Source organism: Rattus norvegicus, chromosome X, assembly GCF_021556685.1.
Source record: "Rattus norvegicus strain SHRSP/BbbUtx chromosome X, alternate assembly SHRSP_T2T, whole genome shotgun sequence".
Lineage (NCBI taxonomy): Eukaryota > Metazoa > Chordata > Mammalia > Rodentia > Muridae > Rattus > Rattus norvegicus.
The window spans coordinates 80,190,220-80,217,789 of NC_141554.1; the positions used below are offsets into that span (position 1 = coordinate 80,190,220).

General features: G+C 38.8%; 1 protein-coding gene across 43 annotated transcripts in view; it reads left to right on the forward strand.

The window, feature by feature from the left end:
- Window positions 1–27,570, forward strand: part of P2ry10 (P2Y receptor family member 10) — a 96,120-nt gene that overhangs the window by 42,055 nt on the left and 26,495 nt on the right. For 13 of the 43 annotated variants that reach the window (XM_087599870.1, XM_087599884.1, XM_087599873.1 and 10 more), the window contains exon 2: window positions 26,010–26,140. The exons of 21 other annotated variants lie outside the window; for them this stretch is intronic. The gene's annotated coding sequence lies outside the window, so the exon portion shown is untranslated. Of the gene's footprint in view, window positions 1–1,097; window positions 1,250–3,725; window positions 3,854–20,431; window positions 20,491–26,009; window positions 26,141–27,570 lie in introns of those variants that run through there. 9 more of the 43 variants (XM_087599885.1, XM_087599889.1, XM_087599880.1 and 6 more) reach the window with 3 other exon arrangements.

Sequence of the window (27,570 nt, forward strand, 5' to 3'; positions counted from 1 at the left end):
AGGGAGCAGTCTCTTCTGGTTTCCCAGGCTTGTCTGCCTCTCTGAAGGTTTAGCTCTCCCTCCCACGGGATTTGGGTGCAGAGAACTGTTTATCTGGTCTGTTTCCTTCAGGGTCCGGCGGTGTCTCTGGCAGGGGTCCTGCCGCTCCCCCACGGGAGCCCAGAGGCCTTATACAGTTTCCTGTTGGGCCAGGGATGTGGGCAGGGGTGAGCAGTGTTGGTGGTCTCTTCCGCTCTGCAGCCTCAGGAGTGCCCACCTGACCAGGCGGTTGGGGCTCTCTCTCACCGGGTCTGGGAGCAGAGAGCTGCTGCGGGCCGGGATCCGCGGGTGTGGGACTTCCGGTAAACACAGAACGTGCCCGGTCCTAGAGAAATTCTGCTTCCGTGTGTCCCAAGCTCACCAGGCAGCTTTCTTGCAGCAGAAAATTTGGTCTTACCTGTGGTCCCGAGGCTCAGGTTCGCTCGTGGGGTGCTGCCCAGGGGCTCTCTGCAGCGGCAGCAACCAGGAAGACCTGTGCCGCCCCTTCCGGGAGCTTCAGTGCACCAGGGTTCCAGATGGTCTTTGGCTTTTTCCTCTGGCGTCCGAGATGTGTGTGCAGGGAGCAGTCTCTTCTGGTTTCCCAGGCTTGTCTGCCTCTCTGAAGGTTTAGCTCTCCCTCCCACGGGATTTGGGTGCAGAGAACTGTTTATCCGGTCTGTTTCCCTCAGGTTCCGGCCGCATAATACATTTTTGTGTGTGTGAAATGACTGTATATATGAAGCTGCTGATAATAAAATCCAAGAGAAAACACATAAATATCAACACACAAATGACTTTTATGACTGGTTTGTCCTTATTCATCAAGAGAAATGAAAAGACATTGCCATAAATGCTTATACTAAAAGTCTCAGCTCTTGGCCAAAAAAATGTATTTAGAGCTTTATAAAGCCTTATCTCAATCAGATATTATGGTGGCTGATGTGGAAACAACAGAGTCAATAAGTAAACAATAGAAAGATGGGTTATTCTGAGACAAGAGAGTTTTTTCTTTCTTTTTTTTTTTTAAAGATTTTTTAAATTTTATTTAATGTATATGAGTACACTGTCTCTGTCTTTAGATACACAAGAAGAGGGCGCCAGATCCTGTTCCAGATGGGTGTGAGCCACCATGTGGTTGCTTGGGATTGAACTCACGACCTCTGGAAGAGCAGTCAGTGCTCCTAACTGCTGAGCCATCTCTCCAGCCCAAGACAGTCTTTTCAATACAACTGTAAGTACTAGAATATAAATCTTCATTGTACCTCTAGAAGAAACTCAAATATAGAAGTTAAAACAGAACATGTAACTTGGGTCTAAGTTCCATATTACATTTTAAGCAATGCTAATGAGTAAAGGCTTAATTTATACACAAATGGTAATCAATGGAATGTGAGAAATACAAGCAATGACTCCCTTAACACATGAATTATTAGGATTGCTTAGATTACCTCTGATGGTAGACAAAATGTTATTATACAGGCTGAATGATGATGACCCAAAGAAGATAAATATTAATGGTCACAAAGAATATTCAATATAGTAAAAAGAATATTCAGAGATAAAATAAAGACTAGCTTAGGAAGATAACTTGGTGGGTAAGAGTGCTTGCTCTAAAACCAAGAGAACCTGAGGTTGAAACCCTAGTAACTATGGAAAAAAAAAACCACACATGGCTACTTTTTTCTGCAGCCCCAAGAACGATTCACTACAAACTAAGAGCTCTTAAATTTATTTGGGGGAAGAGGGAGGCTGATCTAAACCCAATAGTTTTTTTGATAGGATGACCTAGCTAAAATAGTAGACTGCTTCAGTGAGAGACCCTGTTTCAAATTGATAGTAGAGAGAGAGGGAGAAGGAGAGAGGGAGAAGGAGAGAGATAGAGAGAGGGAGAGAGAGAGAGAGAAAGAAAGAAAGAGAGAGAGAGAGAGAGAGAGAGAGAGAGATTAAAAATTGATTGGGTATTAAGCTAAAAGTAGGAATAAAGGGTGACATTAACATTCCTGACACACTAGTGTCTTTGAATACAAAAGAAGGAAAAGTGTTTGAGGGAAAACCATTAAGTTCTTTTTCAGATATATATAGTATATAGCATTTGAGTGTGTCTGAGACAATGAAGAAGATGCATTCAGTGGGCTTTTGTAGAACACCAATTTGGGATTAGAAAACTTCTTTTCTGGAGATATAAATTTAAGAGCTCTTAGTTTGTAGTGAATCGTTCTTGTTATAACAATTTTAGTTTTTTGGGATGTCCATTCTCCTGAGCATATTTGATCATATTTGAGGTACTCAAATAGGACCATATCACATAGTAAGAAAATTGATATGTAGGATGGAGTAAGAAGGGAACTAGAGCTTTCATGAAACTTTCAGTGTTTTATTGGTAAATTTAGAACTCTGGTTATCTGTTTTCTGCATCACTCCTATAAAAAAGGAAGTGTTTATATATTTTTTGAGATTTATTATCATTTTTAAATCTTTATGTGCATGACCGTATTGCCTGCATGCATATCTTGGTATTACTTTCACTCAGTGACTTAGAGGCCAGAATAGGGTGTAGTATTCCATGGAACTGGAGTTGTAGATGGTTATTAGCTGCCATGTGGATCCCAGAATCAAACCTGGGTCCTCTGGAAGAGCAGCCAGTGTTCTTTCTTTCCCCCCATCTTTATTAAATTGGGCATTTCTTATTTACATTTTACATTTCAAATGTTATTCCTTTTCCTGGTTTCAGGCCAACATCCCCCTAACCCCTTCTACATGGGCTTCCGCTCCCCACCCTCCCCCCATTACCACCCTCACCCAAGAATCCCATTCACTGGGGGTTCAGCCTTGGCAGGACCCAGGGCTTCCCCTTCCACTGATGCCCTTACTATGCTATTCATTGCTACCCATGCAGTTGGAGCCCAGGGTGAGTACTGGCTTAGTCCTTGGAAGCTCTGGTTGGTTGGCATTGTTGTTCATATGGGGTCTCGAGCCCCTGCAGGTATTTCAGTCCTTTCTCTGATTCCTTCAACGGGGGTCCTGTTCTCAGTTCAGTGGTTTACTGCTGGCATTCGCCTATGTATTTGCTGTATTTTGGCTGTATCTCTCAGGAGAGATCTACATCTGGTTCCTGTCAGCCTGCACTTCTTTGCTTCATCCATCTTATCTAGTTTGGTGGCTGTATATGTATGGGCCACATGTGGGGCAGGCTCTGAATGGGAGTTCCTTCTGCCTCTGTTCTAAACTTTGCTCCCTATCCCCTCCCAAGGGTATTCTTCCTTCCCTTTTAAAGAAGGAGTGAAGCATTCGCATTTTGGTCATCCTTGAGTTTCATGTGTTCTGTGCATCTAGGGTAATTCGAGCATTTGGGCTAATATCCACTTATCAATGAGTGCATACTATGTGTGTTTTTCTGTGATTGGGTTACCTCACTCAGGATGATATTTTCCAGTCCCATCCATTTGCCTATGAATTTCATAAAGTCATTGTTTTTGATAGCTGTGTAGTATTCCATTGTGTAGATGTACCACATTTTCTGTATCCATTCCTCTGTTGAAGGGCATCTGGGTTCTTTCCAGCTTCTGGCTATTATAAATAAGGCTGCTATGAACATAGTGGAGCATGTGTCTTTGTTATATGTTGGGGCATCTTTTGGGTATATGCCCAAGAGAGGTATAGTTGGGTCCTCAGGTAGTACAATGTCCAATTTTCTGAGGAACCTCCAGACTGATTTCCAGAATGGTTGTACCAGTCTGCAATCCCACCAACAATGGAGGAGTATTCCTCTTTCTCCACATCCTCACCAGCATCTGCAGTCAATGTTCTTAACTGCTGAGACATCTCTTCAATCCGAGTAAGTTTTTCTTCCTAATTACTCTTTCTATATAATTGGGTAGTAGATAGATTTGAATATATTCATAGGTGTAAAGTATATAAAATCCATGCTCTGCTGAATTTCATTAGTGGTTTCAATGAATTAGGTTTCTACTACTTACATACTGTGATGATTTAATCTTGCTGCAGTTGTGGCAGAAAAGTTAAAAATAACAAGATACCATTTTATTGAATATCTGCTTATTGCTATGTTTATAAACACTTGAATGAGGACTTTGCAAAGGTTGAATTAGTATGTCAGTGACTGTATGTTTTTTTTTATGTGTTTTATGTATACGGCTATTTTGTCTGCATGTACAACTGCACTTCAGAAGAGTATGTTATATTTCCTGGGATTATAATTAGAGATGGTTGTGAGGTACCACATGGGTATGGGTTCTGGGACTTGAACTCAGGACCTCTGGAAAAGTAGTCACTTCTCTTAACCACTGAGCTATCTCTCCAGCCACTGTATGGTTTTAAAGTATTTCTAGACATTGTCTAATTATCCTTCAAAACATTGAGTATAGATGATTCCACACTTCCTCATGAATATTAAACATTATCAATAAATCTTTGCTTGTTTTTAAGTTGTTTTTTCTTCATGAAATACACCAACTTTTCTAGGAAAATGTTTGTTGAAGACTTCAGAAGACAGCAGTTAGTGATGGCTCTTTGTTAACAATGTGACTAAATAAATGTTCTATTCTGAAACTTACATGATGATAATTTTGAGGTGATTGCTTTGGTACATTTAAAATATTTCCAGGTTAGAAAGCTTGCTTCTCTGTTGAATGATATTTTTATACCCTCACAACCTTACCCTTTCTGTGACTTTCAAGGATTCAGGATAAATGTAAAATGTTCCATATTTTGTTCACCAAACTTCTTTTACATAAGAGTGATGAGATAAATGATTGAATTAGAGAAAAACAATATGATGTTGCCAGATTCTATGGTAACTTCGTGAGTAAGTACGCACATTTTCCCCCATGAGAATCTGGTATAAGTTACCACACAGCTGCAAGAGATCTGATCAAGGAAAAGGACCAAGGATGACTTCAGCAAAAGCATTACTGGCTTCCTGTTTCTGTATACTCTAAAATATCATTAGAGTGAAATGCAAAGAGCAAGGGAAAACACTTGGAATAAATCTGAATCCAGATTTGACAAGTCAGGCTGATTTTTGGACGGTTATTCACTTAGCAATTGAATTGTTTATTCTTGTTTATTTTTTGGTTGCTAACATAACTTGATCAGATCAACTGTTCTGGGATCTATACATTTTTCTTCAACCAAAGAAGAAAAGGAAGACTTTCATATGACTTAATCTAATTATGTTTTTAATGCATTGTGCTGATCTAATATTTTCATTAAAGATCAGTGAAGCATGTAACAATACCTGACTTCAGTGTCTTGTTTTTCTCTGTTTCAAACGCATTCACTTCACATGTATTCTTGCCCTGGGTTCTTGCAAAAATTCCTCTGAGGCAAGAACTTTTATCTCCATTTTACAGCAGAGGCGGAACTGAAGCCCAGTGTATTTATCTCTTGCTCTTTCCTCTTGACAGATAGAGGAAATCTCTCATGAATAGAGGTATGACAGTTGCTGTAAGAGTGTAAAAACAAGCTTAAAATAATTTGCCAAAAATATTAGGAATCATAGAATTTTCAAAATGATTTTGAGAATTCAGACATTTGAATAGTATCATTTGTGTTTGATTCACACCAAAATTTTCCACTAAATTGGATTGATTGTAACAACATAGGTGGACATTTAGTTCAAAAAGTAAAAAAAAAAATCCTTTTTAGAGGCAAAGAAATATGTATATTGCTAAGATATCTTGTTCAAATCGTGTGTGTGTGTGTGTGTGTGTGTGTGTGTGTGTGTGTGTGTGTATCTTAACTTGATGACCATGGGACTTGATTCAATTCCATTCAGTTTAATTCAATAACATGACTGAGCCTTTATTACATATACATAGATATACACAATTTATATCATATATATATATATCTATATATAGCACGCGCGCACGCGCGCGCGCGCACACACACACACACACACACACACACACACACACACAACTTATTCTTTCTATCCAGAGGTTGAAGGGGCACTTTAAATGAGATGAGTACACAGAAATAAAAACCACAGTATAATTTAAATGACTAAACATTCTGGATGTTCTAAAAGCATAATGATCTTCTCCAATAAGTAGGAAAGATGTGAAATTTGAACAATACTTTGGCAGAAAACTGGGTAAAAATGTAACCGGTAGTTGGCAGAAAATTGGGTAAAAATTTAATCGGTAGTGGTGGATCTTGAGTTTGTGGAGATGAATTGATTTATACAAAGGCTTGGAGATAAGACATTCTACTGTGTTTAGAGATTGAGATGATTAGTTTGCTTTGAAGCACAGTGTCAATTGGGGCAGAGAAGAAAGTAAGAAGTACTAAGAGAAAAATCATATTTATAGAGCTCTGAGATCCAAGTTAGAGTGTGCCACAGAACTGGTGCATTGTTACGGGTCACACTGAAGGATTTAAGCAACATAGTAGACATGACTGGAGCAGACCATTAAGAAAAAGAAGCTGATAACTCTGTGTAGGACATGTGACCATTTGAAAAATGGTGACACCATTGCAGTACTTGAGCTGTGATAGGAAAATGACACCAAATAAGGAGTTAATGAATACTCTTGGGTAGTGTCTACTGCCATTTTGCTGACAAAATGGAATAGCTGATGAGCTGTGACTGAGTGTGACTCACCAAGTAAAACCAAAGCAAGCAAACAAAAATAAATTAAAATAATAAAACAATGCTATGTATCTAGAGCATTGATTTTGACAACATCACAGTACATTCCCAATGTGATGGTTTGTATATGATTGGCCAACTGAGTGGTACTAATTAGGAGGTGTGGCCTTGTTGGAGTAGGTTTGTCATTGTTGTCATGGGTTTAAGACACTCATCCTAGCTCCCTGGAAGCCAGTCTTTTCATAGTAGCCTTCTGATGAAGATGTAGAACTCTCAGCTCCTCCTGCACCATGCCTGCCTGGATGCTGCCGTGCTCCAGCTTTGATGATTAAGAACTGAACCTCTGAAGCTGTAAGCTCTAGCCCAATTAAATATTATAATTGTTGCCTTGGCCATAGTGTCTGTTCAAAGCTGTAAAATCACTAAGACTAAAGTTGGTTTCAGGGACTAGAGTATTGCCGTGATAGACCTGACCATGCTTTTGTTTGGAAGAATGTGGATTTTGGGACTTTGGATTTAGAATGCAGTGGAATGCTTTAAATGGGGCTTAATGGACTCTCCTAGTAGGAATTTGGAAGGTTTTGTTAATGAGAGTGGTTTGAATTGTGTGGACTTGGCCCAAGTGGTTTCAGTGGAGAATTTCAATATGTGGCCTAGAGTCTGCTTTTGTGGTATTTTGGTGAAAAAATGTGGCTACTTTTCGCCTTTGTCTGAAGAGTCCGCCTGAGGCTAAGGTGAAGAGACTTAGATTAATTGTATTGACAAAGGAAGTCTCCGAAATGCCCATTATAGACTTTGTTCTCTGTTCAAGTCTCAAGAAGAGCATTTTAAACATGTGGAGCAAGCTGAGAATGAAAAATATAAAATATATGGTTTAAGTATTAAAGGGACACCAGAAAGTAAGATTGAGCTGAATCCTGTGTTCAAGGTATGAAATTGAGTCAGACTTTGGGGTAAGATCCTACCCAGCTAAATTTAGATCCAGGCATGATTTTACACATTTTTAATCCCAGGAGACAAAGTCAAACAGATCTCTAAGTTCAAGGCCAGTCTGAGACAAAGCAAGTTCTAGGTGAAGAGCTTAAATACAGTCCTGATGAGACACACCTTTAATCCCAGTAGATAGACGTGCAGATTTCTGAGTTCAAGGTCAATCTACAGAGCAACTTTCAGGACAACCAAGTTTAGGCAGTGAAGGAGTTGGAAATCAGAAAGGTAATGATAAATTAAGAGAATCCAGTCCTGCAAGCAGAACTCAGCAGTTTCAACCATGCAGCTCTGGCTTTATAGTGAAAAATAGAAGGGACTACTGGGACAATTGATGCTGGTTAGCTGGAGCTAAGAAATTAGCGGTGATTAAGGAGTTTCTTTTCTCACTCAATCTATTTGAAGTTCTTTAGGCTTCTTGTATGTTCATGGGCATCTCTTTCTTTAGTGTAGGGAAATTTTCTTGTATAATTTTGCTAAAGGTATTTACTTGCCCGTTAAGTTGGGAATCTTTGCTCTCTTCTGTACCTATTATCCTTAGGTTTCATCTTCTCATTGTGTCCTGGATTTCCTGGGTGTTTAGTGTTAGGAACTTTTTGCATTTTCTTTGACTTTTGTTTCAATGTTTTCTATGGTATTTTCTGCACCTGAGATTCTCTCTTCTATCTCTTGTATTCTGTTGGTGATGCTTGCATCTATGACTACTGATCTCTTTCCTAGGTTTTCTATCTCCATGGTTGTCTCCCTTTATGATTTCTTTATTGTTTCTATTTCCACTTTGAGATCCTGAATGGTTTTGTTCAATTCTTTCACTTGTTTGGTTGTGCTTTCCTGTATTTCTTCAAGGGACTTTTAAATTTCCTCTTTGAGGGCTTCTACCTGTTAACCTGTGTTCTCTATTTTTTTAAGGGAGTTATTTGTGTCCTTCCTTAAGTCGTCTATCATCATCATGAGATGTGATTTTAAATCCAGATCCTGCTTTTCAGGTTGAATGGCGTGTCCAGGACTTGTTGTAGTGGGAGACCTAGGCTATGATCACAGCAAGTAGCCTTGGTTTCTGTTTGTATGTTTGTGTGCTTGCCTCTTGCCATCTTGTTATCATTAGTGCTACCTGCCCTTGCTGTCTCTGAATGGAGCCTGTCCTTCCTGTGATCCTGACTGTGTCAGAACTCCTCAAAGTCCATCTGTCTCTGTGATCCTGTATTCTGGGTTCCTGAAATCCAGGATATGCCACAGCTCCTAGGAGTCAAGTTGCCTCTGGGCTACTGAAATCCTGGTGTGATCAAGCTCCTTAGATCCTATTGTGTCAGAGCTCCTGGAAGTCACACTTTTTCTGGGTATTGCAGGAGTTGGTGGGGACCCAGAGCCCTGGGTTTGCTCTGGGCACAGGTGCAAGCTCGAAGGAATCTGCACCTCTGGTTGGGTGGGTGTTTTTCCCTGGTTCCTGTGGGGGTCCCAGTTACACTGGGTGTTGAGGAAGATGTGTTCTCAACTGTGATCTTGAGTGTGTCAGGTCCAGTGCTTCTGGTTGTGTGCTGGGAGTCGAAATTACTCTGTGATCCTGGGCAGTTCAGACCACCTGGGAGTCTGGCTTTCTCTGGGAATTGAGACGGGATGCAGAGCCAGCACCCCAGGTATGCTCTATGTCCAGGTTCAGACTAGAAGGAACCTTTGCCACCGGCTGGCAGGGGTTCCTTTGTCCCTGCATCATGGGGGGCCCAGTCACTCCGTGTATTGGGGTAGTTGCTGTGACCTCCTCACCTGTGATCCTGGGAGCAAGTTTAAACTGGAAGAAACCTGTGCCACTGGCCAGGTGGGGATCCCGTGTTCCTGGATTTCAGGGGTCCCAGAAATTGGGGTATTGTGGGCAGTTGTGGCCTCCTCACCTGTGATCCTGGGAGTGTTGGAGCATCTGGGAGTCGAGCTTCCTTTGGGTTTTGTGGGACTGGGTGCAGAACCAGTGCCCAAGGGCTGCTCAGTGCAATGGTTCAGACTGGAAGCAAGTATTCAATTTCTTAAAGTTAGCAATGCTAGGTAAGACCCTGATGGCTTGTTTTATTAAAACAAACCAACTCTTAAGGATTTTAAAATTCTCATATTTTCGTTTTTGTTCCTTGTTTTACTTCTTTCTGTTTTCATTTGTGTTGCTAGTTCCAGTTTATGAACTGGCATTAGTTTTTCTATTTTAGTGAATTAAGAAATAATTAGGTGTCATTTTGGGGATCATTCTTTGTATTAATGTAGGTAGTTTAGAATTTTCATTTAGAGTGGGTTTTCCTTCATCCTACATGTTTGACTGAATTGTATTTCCCTCCTCTGATTTGCTCAAAGATATTTTTATTTTTAATTCAATTTCTTATTTCAAAAGTTTCATATAATAATAACTATGCAAATTGATCATACACGTTCACCATTACCTCCCTCAAATCTCATTAGTGGCCCATCTCAACTTCCTCCCAACTTGCTGTCTTCTTTAAGAAATATTTTTATTAATATTCCCCTAAGTCCAGTAAGTGCCATATGCACATAGGTGTGGGCCATTTACTAGGGCACAAGCAGTACTAGTTATTACATTTTCTAAAGAGAGTAATTGTCCCTCCTTTGGCTGTCATCAGTGTCCAGTAGTTCCTCTTGGGTATGGGTGGGACCGAAGAGATTCCTACCATCCAGGCTGGAAATTTGACTGGCTTGATGATGGGTAATGTGCAAATAACCATACTTGCTATAATTTTATTCATGCAACAGCTATGGTTTACCCAAAGTCTGCATTTTACAGATCTCCTTTTTATCTACTGGCATTTACATTTTTTCTGCTTTTTCTTCTGCAAAGTTTCTTGAGCTGTGGAGAGTAGAGGTTGCTAGAGACGACCCATCTGCAGCCGAGCACTCAGTTGTGTTTGGTACTTTGGTCTATTATGGGTCTCCATTTTAACCATCAGCCACTGCAAAAGTTAGCATCCCTGAGCAAAATCGAGAGCAGCTCAAAGGTATGGGTATAAATATTGCCCATAAATATTTTGAAAATCTCCTTTGATCCTGTGGTTATTCAATAACATGTTGAATAAATTTCTCTTGTTATTTATGCCTACTTTCATATTACTGGGATTATGTATAATACAGGGTCTGATTTCAGTCTCCTTAGATTTGATATGATTTATTTTGTGGCAGAACATCCTGGAAAACATTTCACATCTAGTAAAGATCAATGTATGTTTTACTGGTATTGGATGAAATATTTTTCATGTTGTTATGTTCATATTATCTGAAATATGATTCAAGCCTAGTATTTTCCATACAATTGTTATAGGAATTAGAGTATTGAAGCTGCTTTATATTATTGTATTTCTGTCTCTTTCTCCATTCTAATGCATCTTAAATTTTATATGCTCCAATTTCTATAAGTACATATTTATATTTTTATCATATATATATATATGTATCAGGCTATCAGGCTTTAAAGTAATTTCTTATCAAGACATCCCTTCCTCATAAAAATGCTGGACTTGAAAATCTAGGGATATAGGGAATACATCTCAACAAAATAAAATCAATGTATAAGAAGCCCACTATGGTTTTAACTATTGTCATCTTGTTACTTGTTTTCTGGATGTTTTATAAATTCTTTGTTTTTGTCTTCTTGTGTACTTTGTACTCTGGGGAATTCTGCTAGTACTATGTTTTGATTCATTGTATCATGTTTGGATCTTTTATGGCTTTCTGTGATTATGGTAAGACACAAAATATCTGATAGTGATACTATTTCCATCTGAAAATGTGACATGTCATATAAAAAAGTTGTAGCTTTTATCCTCCATTATACAATTTATAATTTTGGTGTCACTTTTTTATGTTATATAATTCATGTTATATATTCCTCAACAACTGTTACTTTAGTTATTTGTGACTGTATCTATTATCAACCTTCATACTACAAATATAAATGACTATCAAACTACTAGTATTATATTGGAGTGCTCTGAATTTGAGTACATTTATATTTACTTCTGAGTTTTATAATTTCATATATTATGTCAATAATTAGTATTTTTTCTTTTCTCTCAAAGAACTAATTTAGGCACCTTCGAAAGCCAGATTTATTACTGAGTTCCATCCATTTGTTTTGTTTTTCTTTTTTGTGAGGGAAATATTGTTCCTTCATTCTGAATGCAAGTTAATATGTATTAATATATCATAATATATTGTATTCACAGAAATTAAAAGTTCATATAATGACTTATTTTTCTCATTTTATTCAATTGCCTCTCTGTATTTTATTGTACCTAACCAAGTTTCTTTAATTCTCCTGTAGGTAGTTTATAAATTTCCACTGGTTTGAGTTCAACTTGAGAGCTATTAGTTTTTTATGGCATCATGATTCTTTGCTGTGTTCCTTTTATCCTTGCATTGATAAATTTTTCAGGTCAGTTACTTCTAAACACTTCTGAGTAGCTTTCTTAGGAAATCATTTTTATATGTACATGAAGGCCAGTGAACCCACTGGCATGGCACAGTTGTTCTTATTGTGAGTAGGTATAGTGATGTAGTGTTTTTGTGTACTTAAAATATCTGTGTTGCAGGGCCTTGGCAAAATAGGCTATTATTGGTGAGTGTTAGTAGCTTTTTGAATACATAAGCACAATGGGGAGTTTTAGCTAAGGGTTTCACTTTTGTTGCTGGGTCTGAGATAACAGGAAGGAAGACACAGGTGCACTGTGCTATAGCGTGCAGGGCTCATAGTGGTTACGGGCTCAGATCCTGAGATTAGAGTTTTGGGAACTACTGTAACACCTGGATATTAAGCTGTGTGTTTACTGTATGAAACTCATCTGGATGTATATAGCCCACCAAACCAGGGTCTTTGATTCTGAGATATACACTAGCATCTTTAATATAGTAGGTAAATATGTAGCTGTAGCTGACTTTTGAATGCAGCACTGAAACACCACAGGGGAAGATGGCATGCAGTAGACATGTAAATTTGGGTCCTAGAACAAGTGTACAGTGGCAACTCAGACTCTCGGGTATGAACCACCACAGAGTAATATGTTAAGACACTGGGATGCTATGACAATGATAGTAGATCACTCCATGTAGTTAAGTAGAATGACAAAAGGGACTTAATGACAGAGTGCACCTGTGAATTAGGTGCTGGGGGGCAGGCAATAAGTGATAACTTTATTATATTGTGAAGTAGAACACCCCAGACACTCAGTCTTTGGAGCCTACTCTATCCAAGGAAACAAAGCACCACAAGGTCACTGAGGGAAGGGTAGTCCTGTATAAATGCTTTGCTTACCTGGGAGTTGAGACAATGCATAAGTTTCCTTGGGAGGTACAATTGTTCAATTTGGCTAAAACAAATTAGTTCCTTAGGAAGCAGAATACTGTGTCAGCTCAAGAACCAGGGCAATAATGATTTTCATTAACTGAGACTCTGGCTCCTGAGGATATTGGTCACTACATCAGCTAATTAGCTAATTGAGCTGTGAATTTCCTTAGGGATTTTAATTTAAATTTCTATATCAGCATTCATTACTTAATGGAATTCAATGTGATATATATATATTTATTTATTCTTTTTTAAAAATTTTATTTGTTTGTTTTATTTTTATACTCAAGATTTTATTCTCCTCCTGGTTTGCCCTCTTACTGTTCCACATTCCATACTGCCTCCCTGCCCCCTCTGTCTCCACAAGGATGTCCTCACCCCACCCACCCAACCTTAGACCTCTAAATTCCCTGGGGCCTCCAGTATTTTGAGGGTTAGGCTCATCTTCTCTGACTGAACACAGACCTGGCAGTCATCTGTTGTATATGTGTTGGGGGCCTCATATTAGCTGGCGTATGCTGCCTGGTTGGTGATCCAGTGTCTGAGAGATCTTGGGGATGCTGGTCCTCCTACAGGGTTACCCTCTTCCTCAGCTTCTTCTAGGTTTTCCCTAATTCCACCAGAGGGGTCAGCAGCTTCTGTTCATTGGTTGGGTGTAAATATCTGCATCTGACTCTTTCAGCTGCTTGTTGGATCTTTCAGAGGGCAGTCATGATAGGTTCCTTGTGAGCACTCCATATCCTCAGTAATGGTGTCAGGTCTTGGGGCCTCCCCTTGAGCTGGATTCCACTTTGGGCCTGGCACTGGACCATCCTTTCCTCAGGCTCTTTTCCATTTCCAACCATGCTGTTCTTTCAGACAAGAACAATTATGGGTCAGAGTTTTGACTGTGAGATGGCAACCCCATTCCTCACTTGATGCCCTTCTTTCTGCTGGAGGTGGGCTCTACAATTTTCCTCTCTCCACTGTAGGGCATTTCATCTAGGGTCCCTCTATTTGAGTCCTGAGAGTCTCTTACCTCCCAGGTCTATGGCACATTCTAGATGGTCCCCATGCCTCCTACCTCATGAGGTTTCCTGTTTCCATTCTTTCTGCTGGCCCCCAGGGCTTCAGTCCTTTCCCCCCCATCCAACATCAGATCATGTCCCCCTCTTCCCTTCTGTCCCCTTTCCATCCCCAGTCCCTCCCTCCCTCCTTATGATTGCTTTCTTCTCCTTCCCAAGTGGGACTGAGGCATCCTCACTTGGGCCCTTCACCTTGTTGACCTTTTTGAGTTTTGTGGACTGTATCTTAGGTATTCTGTACTTTTTTTGGGGTTAATATCCACATATTGGTGAGTATTTATTGTGCATGTCCTTTTTGGTCTGAGTTACTTCACTCAGGATGATATTTTCTAGTTCCATCCATTTGCTTGCAAAATTCAGGATGTCCTTGTTCTTAATGGCTGAGTAGCATTGCATTGTATAAACGAACCACATTTTTTTGTATCCATTCTTCTGTCGTTGGACATCTGGGTTGTTTCCAGCTTCTGGCTATCACAAATAAGGCCGCTATGAACATAGTGGAACATGTGCCCCTGTGACATGTTGGGGCATCTTTTGTGTATATTCCCAAGGGTGGTATTGCTGCATCTTCAGGCAGATCCATTTCCAACTTTCTGAGGAACCTCTAAATTGATTTCCAGAGTGGTTGTACCAGTTTGCAATTCCACCAGCAATGGAGGAGTGTTCCAGTCCATCTTTCATCTCCCTCCTGGTCTGCATCTCCAGACCGTTACCCATCTCACATCTCCTCCCATCTCCAAGAGGATGTCCCTACCCCCAATCCCCACCTCACTAGAGCTCCCTACTCCCTGGGGCTTCCGGTCTCTTGAGGGTTAGCTGCATGTTCTCTGACTGAGGAGACCAGGCAGTCCTCTGCTGTGCATGTTTCAGGGGACTCATATCAACTGGTGTATGCTGCCTGGTTGTTGGAATACTATCCAAGTGTTAAGAACAGTGACATCCTGAGATCTGCAAGAAAATAGATGGAACTAGAAAAGATCCTGAGCGAGGTAACTCAGACCCAAAAGAACATACATATGGTATGTACTCACTGTTAAGTGGATATTAGCCAAAAAAGTACAAAATACCTAGGACACAATCCACAGAACTCAAGATGGTTAACAAGCCAAAGGGCCCAAGTGAGGATGCCTCAATCCAATTTAGGAGGGAGAAGAAAGCAATCGCAGTGGGGAGAGGGAGGGAGGGACCTTGGTGTGAGAGGGGACAGGGAGGGGAAGGGGGAATATGATCAGGTATGGAAGGGGAAACAGGACTTAATGTGGTATTTTAACACATGCATGCAGCATGAACTAGTTAAATCCAGCAGTTCTTTTATTCAGTCTTCCCAACACTGTCCCACAAGTCATGCAGTATGTATACCTGTGGAGGCCAGAGGAAAGCATTAGATAGATGTCTTCTCTTTTACTATTTACCTTATGTTTTGAAACCGGATGTCTCATCCTCACTAACTTGGAACTGACAATTTAGCAAGTCTATCTCCAACATACTTTTGTCTCTGTCCCCAGTGATAGGGTTACAGGCATGAACCAAAAAACTCAAGGATTGTTTTGTCATTCTTGTTTTTGCATGGGTGCTGGAGATCCATACTCAGGCTGCTTGCCCTTGTTTTATGGGTATAGACACATCTATCAAGCCAAGAAATTTTCTTTAATTACCTGTGTATGATTTCCTAAACACATTCTATATTTTTATATTTTTGCAATAAACATCGGTATAGATGTATGTCTTTTGTTTGCTTATTCAGTTACTTTTAATTTATGCACAGAAGTAGGATAACTAGACCATATCTTAATCGATTTTCAGTTTTTATTAGCTCCTATACATTCTTGGTAATAGACTTATTTACATTTCCCCAACAACATGTAAAAGTTGTTTTTTTATTCACATCTTCAACAGCACTTATTATAATTGTTTTGACCATAGCAATTATAACTGGCATGAGATATTATCTCTCACAACTGCATCTTAGTCAACAGTTTTCTCAAAAATATTTTTAAAACCACTGTAACCACATTACTGTAGCAATTAACCTTCAATAATTCTCCAGTGCTACCCACACCCACAGTATTGAGGCTGCTCAGTGTAGTACTCAGTTCCTTGAACAAGTCTCAGTCTTCCTATCCCTTTTCAGTTTGCATTAACTATAGACAATCCAGTCAAGTATGATTAATGACTTCGTTGAATAATGATTTGAACTGTACATTTATAAGACTATTTAATAACCTCTATCCAGACTTCGTCTCAAACAACCACAATAGGTACTCCTTCAAAAAATGCAGAATGCCCACACAAAACTGTTAAGACGCAAGTGGTAATATCTTTGTTGGTTTTACTGTTGTTAATTTACCTTACCTCATCCTGTTCCCCTGTCTTGGTATATGCCTCTATCTGTACACATATGTAATTTCTGGTAAGAGGTTACTTTCAAGATTGTTTCTGTTGTTGTACTTAATCAGGCTGATGTGGTCATGTATCTCCCAATTTATGGTATGTAGAGTTTATATAGCTTTTTGCATGTATGCTTTCTGCTATAAAAAGATTTTCACCAGACTAATGCCTTCTGCCATTATTTTTCAAATATACTTGAAAATGTTTGCTTTCTTCCTTTCTGAAATTCCCATTATATACACGTTGATTTGCATAATAATACTATATATTTTCTTCAATTATTCTTTGTGTTGTTTATTTTATTAATTGTAGCATTGATTAATTTAAAAATTGAAATATAATCAGTCATTTCACCCCTTTTCATTTATCTCTCCAATCCTTTCTGTATATGTCCCATTTCTTTCTCTTTTTTTTTTTAGACTTGAACAATTTTTTTTAATTTATTTAATACTTAATAATAATTCTTTGGTTTCCGGGCAAACATCCCCCTCCCCCCTCCCCTTCTTTTGGGTGTTCCCCTCCCAACCCTCCCCCCATTGCCGCCCTCCCCCCAACAGTCTAGTTCACTGTGGGTTCAGTCTTAACAGGACCCAGGGCCTCCCCTTCCACTGGTGCTCTTACTAGGATATTCATTGCTACCTATGAGGTCAGAGTCCAGGGTCAGTCCATGCATAGTCTTTAGGTAGTGGCTTAGTCCCTGGAAGCTCTGGTTGCTTGGCATTGTTGTACATATGGGGTCTCGAGCCCCTTCAAGCTCTTCCAGTTCTTTCTCTGATTCCTTCAACGGGGGTCCTATTCTCAGTTCAGTGGTTTGCTGCTGGCATTCGCCTCTGTATTTGCTGTATTCTGGCTGTGTCTCTCAGGAGAGATCTACATCCGGCTCCTGTCGGCCTGCACTTCTTTGCTTCATCCATCTTGTCTAATTGGGTGGCTGTATATGTATGGGCCAAATGTGGGGCAGGCTCTGAATGGGAGTTCCTTCAGTCTCTGTTTTAATCTTTGCCTCTCTCTAGCCTGCCAAGGGTATTCTTGTTCCCCTTTTAGAGAAGGAGTGAAGCATTCACATTTTGATCATCTGTCTTGAGTTTCATTTGTTCTAGACATCTAGGGTAATTCAAGCATTTGGGCTAATAGCCACTTATCAGTGAGTGCATACCATGTATGTCTTTCTGTGTTTGGGTTAGCTCACTCAGGATGATATTTTCCAGTTCCAACCATTTGCCTACGAATTTCATAAAGGCATTGTTTTTGATAGCTGAGTAATATTCCATTGTGTAGATGTACCACATTTTCTGTATCCATTCCTCTGTTGAAGGGCATCTGGGTTCTTTCCAGCTTCTGGCTATTATGAATAAGGCTGCGATGAATATAGTGGAGCACGTGTCTTTTTTATATGTTGGGGCATCTTTTGGGTATATGGCCAAGAGAGGTATAGCTGGATCCTCAGGCAGTTCAATGTCCAATTTTCTGAGGAACCTCCAGACTGATTTCCAGAATGGTTGTACCAGTCTGCAATCCCACCAACAATGGAGGAGTGTTCCTCTTTCTCCGCATCCTCGCCAGCATCTGCTGTCACCTGAGTTTTTGATCTTAGCCATTCTCACTGGTGTGAGGTGAAATCTCAGGGTTGTTTTGATTTGCATTTCCCTTATGACTAAAGATGTTGAACATTTCTTTAGGTGTTTCTTAGCCATTCGGCATTCCTCAGCTGTGAATTCTTTGTTTAGCTCTGAACCCCATTTTTTAATAGGGTTATTTGTCTCCCTGCGGTCTAACTTCTTGAGTTCTTTGTATATTTTGGATATAGGGCCTCTATCTGTTGTAGGATTGGTAAAGATCTTTTCCCAATCTGTTGGTTGCCGATTTGTCCTAACCACAGTGTCCTTTGCCTTACAGAAGCTTTGCAGCTTTATGAGATCCCATTTGTCGATTCTTGATCTTAGAGCATAAGCCATTGGTGTTTTGTTCAGGAATTTTTTTCCAGTGCCCATGTGTTCTAGATGCTTCCCTAGTTTTTCTTCTATTAGTTTGAGTGTATCAGGTTTGATGTGGAGGTCCTTGATCCACTTGGACTTAAGCTTTGTACAGGGTGATAAGCATGGATCAATCTGCATTCTTCTACATGTTGACCTCCAGTTGAACCAGCACCATTTGCTGAAAATGCTATCTTTTTTCCATTGGATGGTTTTGGCTCCTTTGTCAAAAATCAAGTGACCATAGGTGTGTGGGTTCATTTCTGGATCTTCAATTCTATTCCATTGGTCTATCTGTCTGTCTCTGTACCAATACCATGCAGTTTTTATCACTATTGCTCTGTAATACTGCTTGAGTTCAGGGATAGTGATTCCCCCTGAAGTCCTTTTATTGTTGAGGATAGTTTTAGCTATCCTGGGTTTTTTGTTATTCCAGATGAATTTGCAAATTGTTCTGTCTAACTCTTTGAAGAATTGGATTGGTATTTTGATGGGGATTGCATTGAATCTGTAGATCGCTTTTGGTAAAATGGCCATTTTTACTATATTAATCCTGCCAATCCATGAGCATGGGAGATCTTTCCATCTTCTGAGGTCTTCTTCAGTGTCTTGAAGTTCTTATTGTACAGATCTTTTATTTGCTTGGTTAAAGTCACACCGAGGTACTTTATATTATTTGGGTCTATTATGAAGGGTGTCGTTTCCCTAATTTCTTTCTCGGCTTGTTTCTCTTTTGTGTAGAGGAAGGCTACTTGATTTATTTGAGTTACTTTTATACCCAGCCACTTTGCTGAAGTTGTCTATCAGCTTTAGTAGTTCACTGGTGGAACTTTTGGGATCACTTAAATAAACTATCATATCATCCGCAAATAGTGATATTTTGATTTCTTCTTTTCCGATCTGTATCCCCTTGACCTCCTTTTGTTGTCTGATTGCTCTGGCTAGAACTTCAAGAACTATATTGAATAAGTAGGGAGAGAGTGGGCAGCCTTGTCTAGTCCCTGATTTTAGTGGGATTGCTTCAAGTTTCTCTCCATTTAGTTTAATGTTAGCAACTGGTTTGCTGTATATGGCTTTTACTATGTTTAGGTATGGGCCTTGAATTCCTATTCTTTCCAGGACTTTTATCATGAAGGGGTGTTGAATTTTGTCAAATGCTTTCTCAGCATCTAATGAAATGATCGTGTGGTTTTGTTCTTTCAGTTTGTTTATATAATGGATCACGTTGATGGTTTTCCGTATATTAAACCATCCCTGCATGCCTGGGATGAAGCCTACTTGATCATGGTGGATGATTGTTTTGATGTGCTCTTGGATTCCGTTTGCCAGAATTTTATTGAGTATTTTTGCGTCGATATTCATAAGGGAAATTGATCTGAAGTTCTCTTTCTTTGTTGGGTCTTTGTGTGGTTTAGGTAAAAGAGTAATTGTGGCTTCATAGAAAGAATTCGGGAGTGATCCATCTGTTTCAATTTTGTGGAATAGTTTGGATAATATTGGTATGAGGTCTTCTATGAAGGTTTGATAGAATTCTGCACTAAACCCATCTGGACCTGGGCTCTTTTTGGTTGGGAGACCTTTAATGACTGCTTCTATTTCCTTAGGAGTTATGGGGTTGTTTAACTGGTTTATCTGTTCCTGATTTAACTTCGGTACCTGATATTTGTCTAGGAAATTGTCCATTTCCTGTAGATTTTCAAGTTTTGTTGAATATAGGCTTTTATAGTAAGATCTGATGATTTTTTGAATTTCCTCTGAATCTGTAGTTATGTCTCCCTTTTCATTTCTGATTTTGTTAAGTTGGACACACTCTCTGTGTCCTCTCGTTAGTCTGGGTAAGGGTTTATCTATCTTGTTGATTTTCTCAAAGAACCAACTTTTGGTTCTGTTGATTCTTTCTATGGTCCTTTTTGTTTCTACTTGGTTGATTTCAGCTCTGAGTTTGATTATTTCCTACCTTCTACTCCTCCTGGGTGGATTTGCTTCTTTTTGCTCTAGAGCTCTTAGGTGTGCTGTCAAGCTGCTGACATATGCTCTTTCCTGTTTCTTTCTGCAGGCACTCAGCGCTATGAGTTTTCCTCTTAGCACAGCTTTCATTGTGTCCCATAAGTTTGGGTATGTTGTACCTTCATTTTCATTAAATTCTAAAAAGTTTTTAATTTCTTTCTTTATTTCTTCCTTGCCTAAGTTATCATTGCGTAGAGCATTGTTCAATTTCCACGTATATGTGGGCATTCTTCCCTTATGGTTATTGAAGACCAGTTTTAGGCCGTGGTGGTCTGATAGCACGCATGGGATTATTTCTATCTTTCTGTACCTGTTGAGGCCCGTTTTTTGACCAACTATATGGTCAATTTTGGAGAAAGTACCATGAGGAGCTGAGAAGAAGGTATATCCTTTTGCTTTAGGATAGAATGTTCTATAAATATCTGTTAAGTCCATTTGGCTCACGACTTCTCTTAGTCTGTCTACGTCTCTGTGTAATTTCTGTTTCCATGATCTGTCCATTGATGAGAGTGGGGTGTTGAAATCTCCCACTATTATTGTGTGAGGTGCAATGTGTGTTTTGAGCTTTAGTAAGGTTTCTTTTACGTATGTAGGTGCCCTTGTATTTGGGGCATAGATATTTAGGATTGAGAGTTCATCTTGGTTGATTTTTCCTTTGATGAATATGAAGTGTCCTTCCTTATCTTTTTTGATGACTTTTAATTGAAAATTGATTTTATTTGATATTAGAATGGCTACTCCAGCTTGCTTCTTCTGACCATTTGCTTGGAAAGTTGTTTTCCAGCCTTTCACTCTGAGGTAGTGTCTGTCTTTGTCTCTGAGGTGTGTTTCCTGTAGGCAGCAGAATGCAGGGTCCTCGTTGCGTATCCAGTTTGTTAATCTATGTCTTTTTATTGGGGAGTTGAGGCCATTGATGTTGAGCGATATTAAGGAATAGTGATTATTGCTTCCTGTTATATTCATATTTGGATGTGAGGTTATGTTTGTGTGCTTTCATTCTCTTTGTTTTGTTGCCAAGACGATTAGTTTCTTGCTTCTTCTAGGGTATAGCTTGCCTCCTTATGTTGGGCTTTACCCTTTATTATCCTTTGTAGTGCTGGATTTGTAGAAAGATATTGTGTAAATTTGGTTTTGTCATGGAATATCTTGGTTTCTCCATCTATGTTAATTGAGAGTTTTGCAGGATACAATAACCTGGGCTGGCACTTGTGATCTCTTAGGGTCTGTATGACATCTGTCCAGGATCTTCTGGCCTTCATAGTTTCTGGTGAAAAGTCTGGTGTGATTCTGATAGGTCTGCCTTTATATGTTACTTGACCTTTTTCCCTTACTGCTTTTAATATTCTTTCTTTATTTTGTGCGTTTGGTGTTTTGACTATTATGTGATGGGAGGTGTTTCTTTTCTAGTCCAATCTGTTTGGAGTTCTGTAGGCTTCTTGTATGCCTATGGGTATCTCTTTTTTTAGGTTAGGGAAGTTTTCTTCTATGATTTTGTTGAAGATATTTACTGGTCCTTTGAGCTGGGAGTCTTCACTCTCTTCTATACCTATTATCCTTAGGTTTGATCTTCTCATTGAGTCCTGGATTTCCTGTATGTTTTGGACCAGTAGCTTTTTCTGCTTTACATTATCTTTGACAGTTGAGTCAATGATTTCTAGGGAATCTTCTGCTCCTGAGATTCTCTCTTCCATCTCTTGTATTCTGTTGGTGAGGCTTCTATCTACAGCTCCTTGTCTCTTCTTTTGATTTTCTATATCCAGGGTTGTTTTCATGTGTTCTTTCTTGATTGCTTCTATTTCCATTTTTAATTCCTTCAACTGTTTGATTGTGTTTTCCTGGAATTCTTTCAGGCATTTTTGCGATTCCTCTCTGTAGGCTTCCACTTGTTCTCTAAGGGAGTTCTTCACGTCTTTCTTGAAGTCCTCCAGCATCATGATCAAATATGATTTTGAAACCAGATCTTGCTTTTCTGGTGTGTTTGGATATTCCATGTTTATTTTGGTGGGAGAATTGGGCTCCGATGATGCCATGTAGTCTTGGTTTCTGTTGCTTGGTTTCCTGCGCTTGCCTCCCGCCATCAGATTATCTCTAGTGTTACTTTGTTCTGCTATTTCTGACAATGGCTAGACTGTCCTATAAGCCTGTGTGTCAGGAGTGCTGTAGACCTGTTTTCCTGTTTTCTTTCAGCCAGTTATGGGGACAGAGTGTTCTGCTTTTGGGCGTGTAGTTTTTCCTCTCTACAGGTCTTCAGCTGTTCCTGTGGTCCTGTGTCTTGAGTTCACCAGGCCGGTCACTTGCAGGGGAAAATTTGGTCCTACCTGAGGTTCCGAGGCTCAAGTGTGCTGGTGGCGTACTGCCTAAGTCCTCTCAGCGGCGGCAACAACCGAGAAGATCTGCGCCGCTCTTTCCGGGAGCCTCCGTGCACCAGGGTTCCAGATGGTGTTTGGTGTTTTCCTCTGGCGTTTGGATGTGTGGAGAGTGCAGTCTCTTCTGGTTTCCCAGGCGTGTCTGCCTCTCTGAAGGTTTAGCTCTCCCTCCCATGGGATTTGGGTGCAGAGAACTGTTTATCCGGTCTGTTTCCTTCAGGTTCCGGCGGTGTCTCAGGCGCAGGGGTCCTGCCGCTCCTGGGCCCTCCCCTACGGGAACCCAGAGGCCTTATACAGTTTCCTCTTGGGCCAGGGATGTGGGCAGGGGTGGGCAGTGTTGGTGGTCTTCTCCGCTCTGCAGCCTCAGGAGTGCCCACCTGACCAGGCGGTGAGGTCTCTCTCCCACGGGGTTTGGGAGCAGAGCCCATTTCTTTCTTTTAAAGTTATTGTTTTACACAAGCACATAACACATACACACACACACAGACACACACACACTTGTGTGTAAGCACACATGTATGCAAATATGACTGCTCAGTCAAATTAGTGATACTTATGATTTCAGAGTTGACCAATTAGGGGCTCATCTCTGGAAAGGCTATTTAGACTCGTAATCTCAATCATTCTATTTTAAAGTATAATAATTCCTTGATGGTTTGAATCTTATTTGTATTTCTAATGAGGCTTATTTTCAGTTTGTGCTTTCAATTTTAACATTTCCATTTGACCTTTTTGAAGTTTTTTTCTTTACTGATTTGTGTCTTCAGAGTGATATTATTTTCATCCATTCAGGCATTTTAAGAAATGATTTTCTGAGGACTTTTGAATATATTCTAAATAAGCAATTCAAGCTCTCTGCTTAGCAGAGTTACTGTCTGCCATTCCTTTATTTTCTCTATTTTTCTCTCTACATTCCCTATTTCTTTCTTCTTATTTGTCATATATTTTTATTGAAGTACTACAATTATATAATGCAAGTATTTGAGGACTCTGATCCTTGTCACCTCCCATAATGTATTCTTGTTACTTACACTTTTGTTTCATTGATTTCAGCCCTGAGTTTTATTATTTCTTGCTGTTATTTGAGGTATCGATTCTTCTTTTTTTTTCCCAGAAATTTCACGTATTCCACTGTGTTACTAATGTGAGATCTCCCTCAGTCTTGTGCAGGCTCCCAATGCTATGAACATGTCCTTTAGATCTGCCAGCATTGTGTATCAGGTTTTAATATGCTGTGTTTTCTTACCCACCTAAATATAAAATATTTTAATTGCCTTCTTGATTTCCATCTCGACTTGGTTTCCATTAAGTAGTAAGTCATTTTGTGACCAAGTTTGTGAGTTTCCTGCCATTTCTATTGTTTTTGATAGCTAACATTAATTCAAGGTGGTAAGATAAGATGGAGGGTGTTATATCAATTAAACAAATATCTGTTAAGACTATATTTGTGTCCTTATATGTGGTTGATTTTTAATAAAACTCCATGGACTGCTGAGAAAAAAGTATGTAGACACACACACACACACAAGCATACACACACAGAGACACACACATGCAGACACACACAGAGACACACACAAGCACAACTCTGTTAGGTGTATTTGATTTATGATATTATTTAACTTCAGCATTTTTATATTTAGTTTTTTTGGATGACCTGTTTATTTTTGGAGTGTGGCATCAAAGATACCCACTATCACTGTATTTGTATAAATATGTAATTTTAGCTATAGTAGTATGTTTTATTTTTATTTTTTCTGTGAACTTGGATACTCTTACGTTTGGTGCATAAATATTTAAAACTAGTATTTGCTTTATGAATTTTTCCTTTATTAAGTATGCACTGTATTTCCCTATTTTTAAATTAATTTTGGTTAGAAGTTGTTTTATCAGATATCTAAATATTACATCTGCTTCATTTACTTGGAATACTTTTTTAGATGATGATGCATATTTCTTGGATGCAGCAGAAAGATATACATACATACATACATACATACACACACAAACACACACATATTATATATAGAGTTTTTAATTCAATCTGATGGCCTATACATTTTTATTGGGCAATTGAGACAATTAATATTGAGGACTACTAATAAGCAGTACATATTAATTCCCATTATTTTATTGTACTGAGTTTTTCCCCACTTTGAGTAATTGCTATGGGATTACTTTTTGATATATTTAACATTTTATAAAGATTTCCTTCTACATAGTGCCTTCTGTAGAACTGGACTGGTGAACAGCAGTTGTTTAAATTTGTTTTTGACATGTGACCTTTTTCTTTCTTCATTTATTGTGATTGATAATTTTGCTGGGTATAGTAGTTTGGGTTGCCATCTGTAGTCTCTTAGAGCTTGTGGAGGAACACCATCCAGGTAATTCTGGCCTTCAGAATCTGATGTTATTCTAGTGGGTCTGCCTTTGTATGTGTTATGGTATGTTAAACCTTTATTACTTTTAATATCCTTTGCTCTGTTTATTTTGTTTTGATCATTATCTGTCATGGGGAGTTTCTTTTCTACTCCCATTTATTTTGTGTTTAGTATGTCTCTTGTACCTTGATAAGGATTTCTTTCTTTAAATTGATAATGTTTTCTTCTATTATTTTATTAGAAATATTTTCTGTATCTTGGACCCAGTTTTCTTCTTCTTCCTCTATGTCTATTATTTATAGGTTTGGTTTCTTCATAGTGAGCATATTTCCTGAATGTTTTATACCTGGACTTTTTAATTTAAAATTTTGCTTGATTGAGCTGTCAATTTTTTTCTACCTTGTTTTCTCTTTTGCATGTCTTTTAATCTGTTGGCAAGACTTACCCCTGAGGTATTTGTTTGACATACCAAGTTTTTCATATCAATTGCATTTTCTTTATTCATTCTATTTCTTTGTTAATTTTTGCTATCATGTTATAAATCATTTTTATTTCATGCAGCTGAGTGAATTTTCAATGTTTTATTAAGGCATTTATTCATATCCTCTTTAAGGTCTTTGAAAAGATTCCTGGTTGATGTATTATAGTCCTTGTCATGTGCTTTTACTAAATTGCTTTCCTTGTGTACTAAGACAGTATGGTTTCTGACCTCTGGTGGAGGTATGTTGTCTTGGTTGTTCATGTCTGTTTTTATGTAGTGGTATCTAAGCATGTAGAGTTATAATGTTTGAGGTGTTTCTGAGTATAGATGTCCTGTCTTGTCTTTAGTAAATGTTTTGTTGTTGTTATTGTTGATTATTTGTTTTGGTTTTCAATACAGGTCTCACTATGTAGCCCTGGCTGTTCTGGAACATGCTCTGTAGACCAGGCTGGCCTTGGAATTACAGAGATCAATCTGCCTCTACCTCTCAACTACTAGGATTGAAGGTGTGCACCACCACTGCCTGGCTGGTAAATGTTTTATTATTTGATAGTTCTCACCCAATCTAGGTCATAGCTACACATGGTGGTTGTGGAGTTCCTGAAATAGAGCAATTTTGCATATCACTGGGGAGTCACAATGGAATGAAGATGGTCTAGAAGGAAAGGCTAAAAGGGGCAGCAGGGAAGAACTAGGGGAACCTGGATCCTCACAAAAAGACTGAGTCCAGTGTATGGCTATAGACTTGGAGGGAGTCATGGTGCAGGCAATTAAGCCTAGAGAGACAGGATGGAGGTCAGGAAGAGGATGAAGAACCCTTAAATGAATCACAGTTTTCATATGGCAGCTTTGGCTTTCTGGTAGGAAGAGATTCTATGAGTTAGTGGAGTCAGAAAGGATTGGTGATGAACCAGAAAGAAAAGCTTAAAGGGGCCATTAGAAAGAACTAGGGGGAATCATGGGTTCTCACCATGTGTGTCCCTTTAATTCAATCTCTTAATCTATTTTCTCTTGGCATAACTAAATATACAAGGCTGGTGATTTATAAGGAAACGAAGTAAACTTTGGTTCCTGATTGGCTTGAAAGTACAAGAGCATATATTCGACTTCTAGTGAGAGTTATGGGCTACTTCAAATTGTGGAAGAAAGACACAAAACAAACACAAAGCTTGGAAGAGAAAAAGGGGGAGCTATAAGTTATTTAATTAAAAAGACATTTGTCCAATAATGAGCAAAGAACTTTACACTAATCCTTACCTCACATATATACTGTCTCATGGAAAAATTCAGGAATTGACAGATGAACTTTTGGAGGATACAATTTATCCCTTTACTTAGCTAATGATTTTCTGGAGACTAATTCTTGTTATTAATGTGTCACTAGAGAGCCATTCAATGAACAGCTACACCAATGAATTTTAAAGAAACACAGTAGAAATGGTTCTCTGATATTTTTAGGACACACATTGCAATTGTTATATAAAGTGAAACTACTTGTCATTTTGAATTTGAATTTTAATGGATTCTATAAAATCTATATAAATAAATTAATAAGTATATTTTATAAATAGTATTTTTCTATAGAGTAAGTGTAATGTGGATTTTAAAAATTAAGAGGAGCTTTTCTATGTATTATAAAAACATTTACTGTTATGTCTTATTCTGTCAATGGATCTCTTAGTGACACATTAATAATGTGATTTTTATTTCCAAATGATAATTAGCTAAGCAAGAATAGATGTGTCTTCAGACGTTTCATGTGTCAGAACCTGTATATATACTTTTCAGAAAAATAGAGGGACAGATTAATTAGTTTTCTGCTACAAAGACCCTGAAATTACATTACAAAATAATGAGGAATATTATTTTACATCTGTATTACCCTCTATAATGTCTCACCTAACATAAAGCAGATTATCATTTCTATTTTTATTTTTAGTCTGTTGTTTTTGTTGTAAAA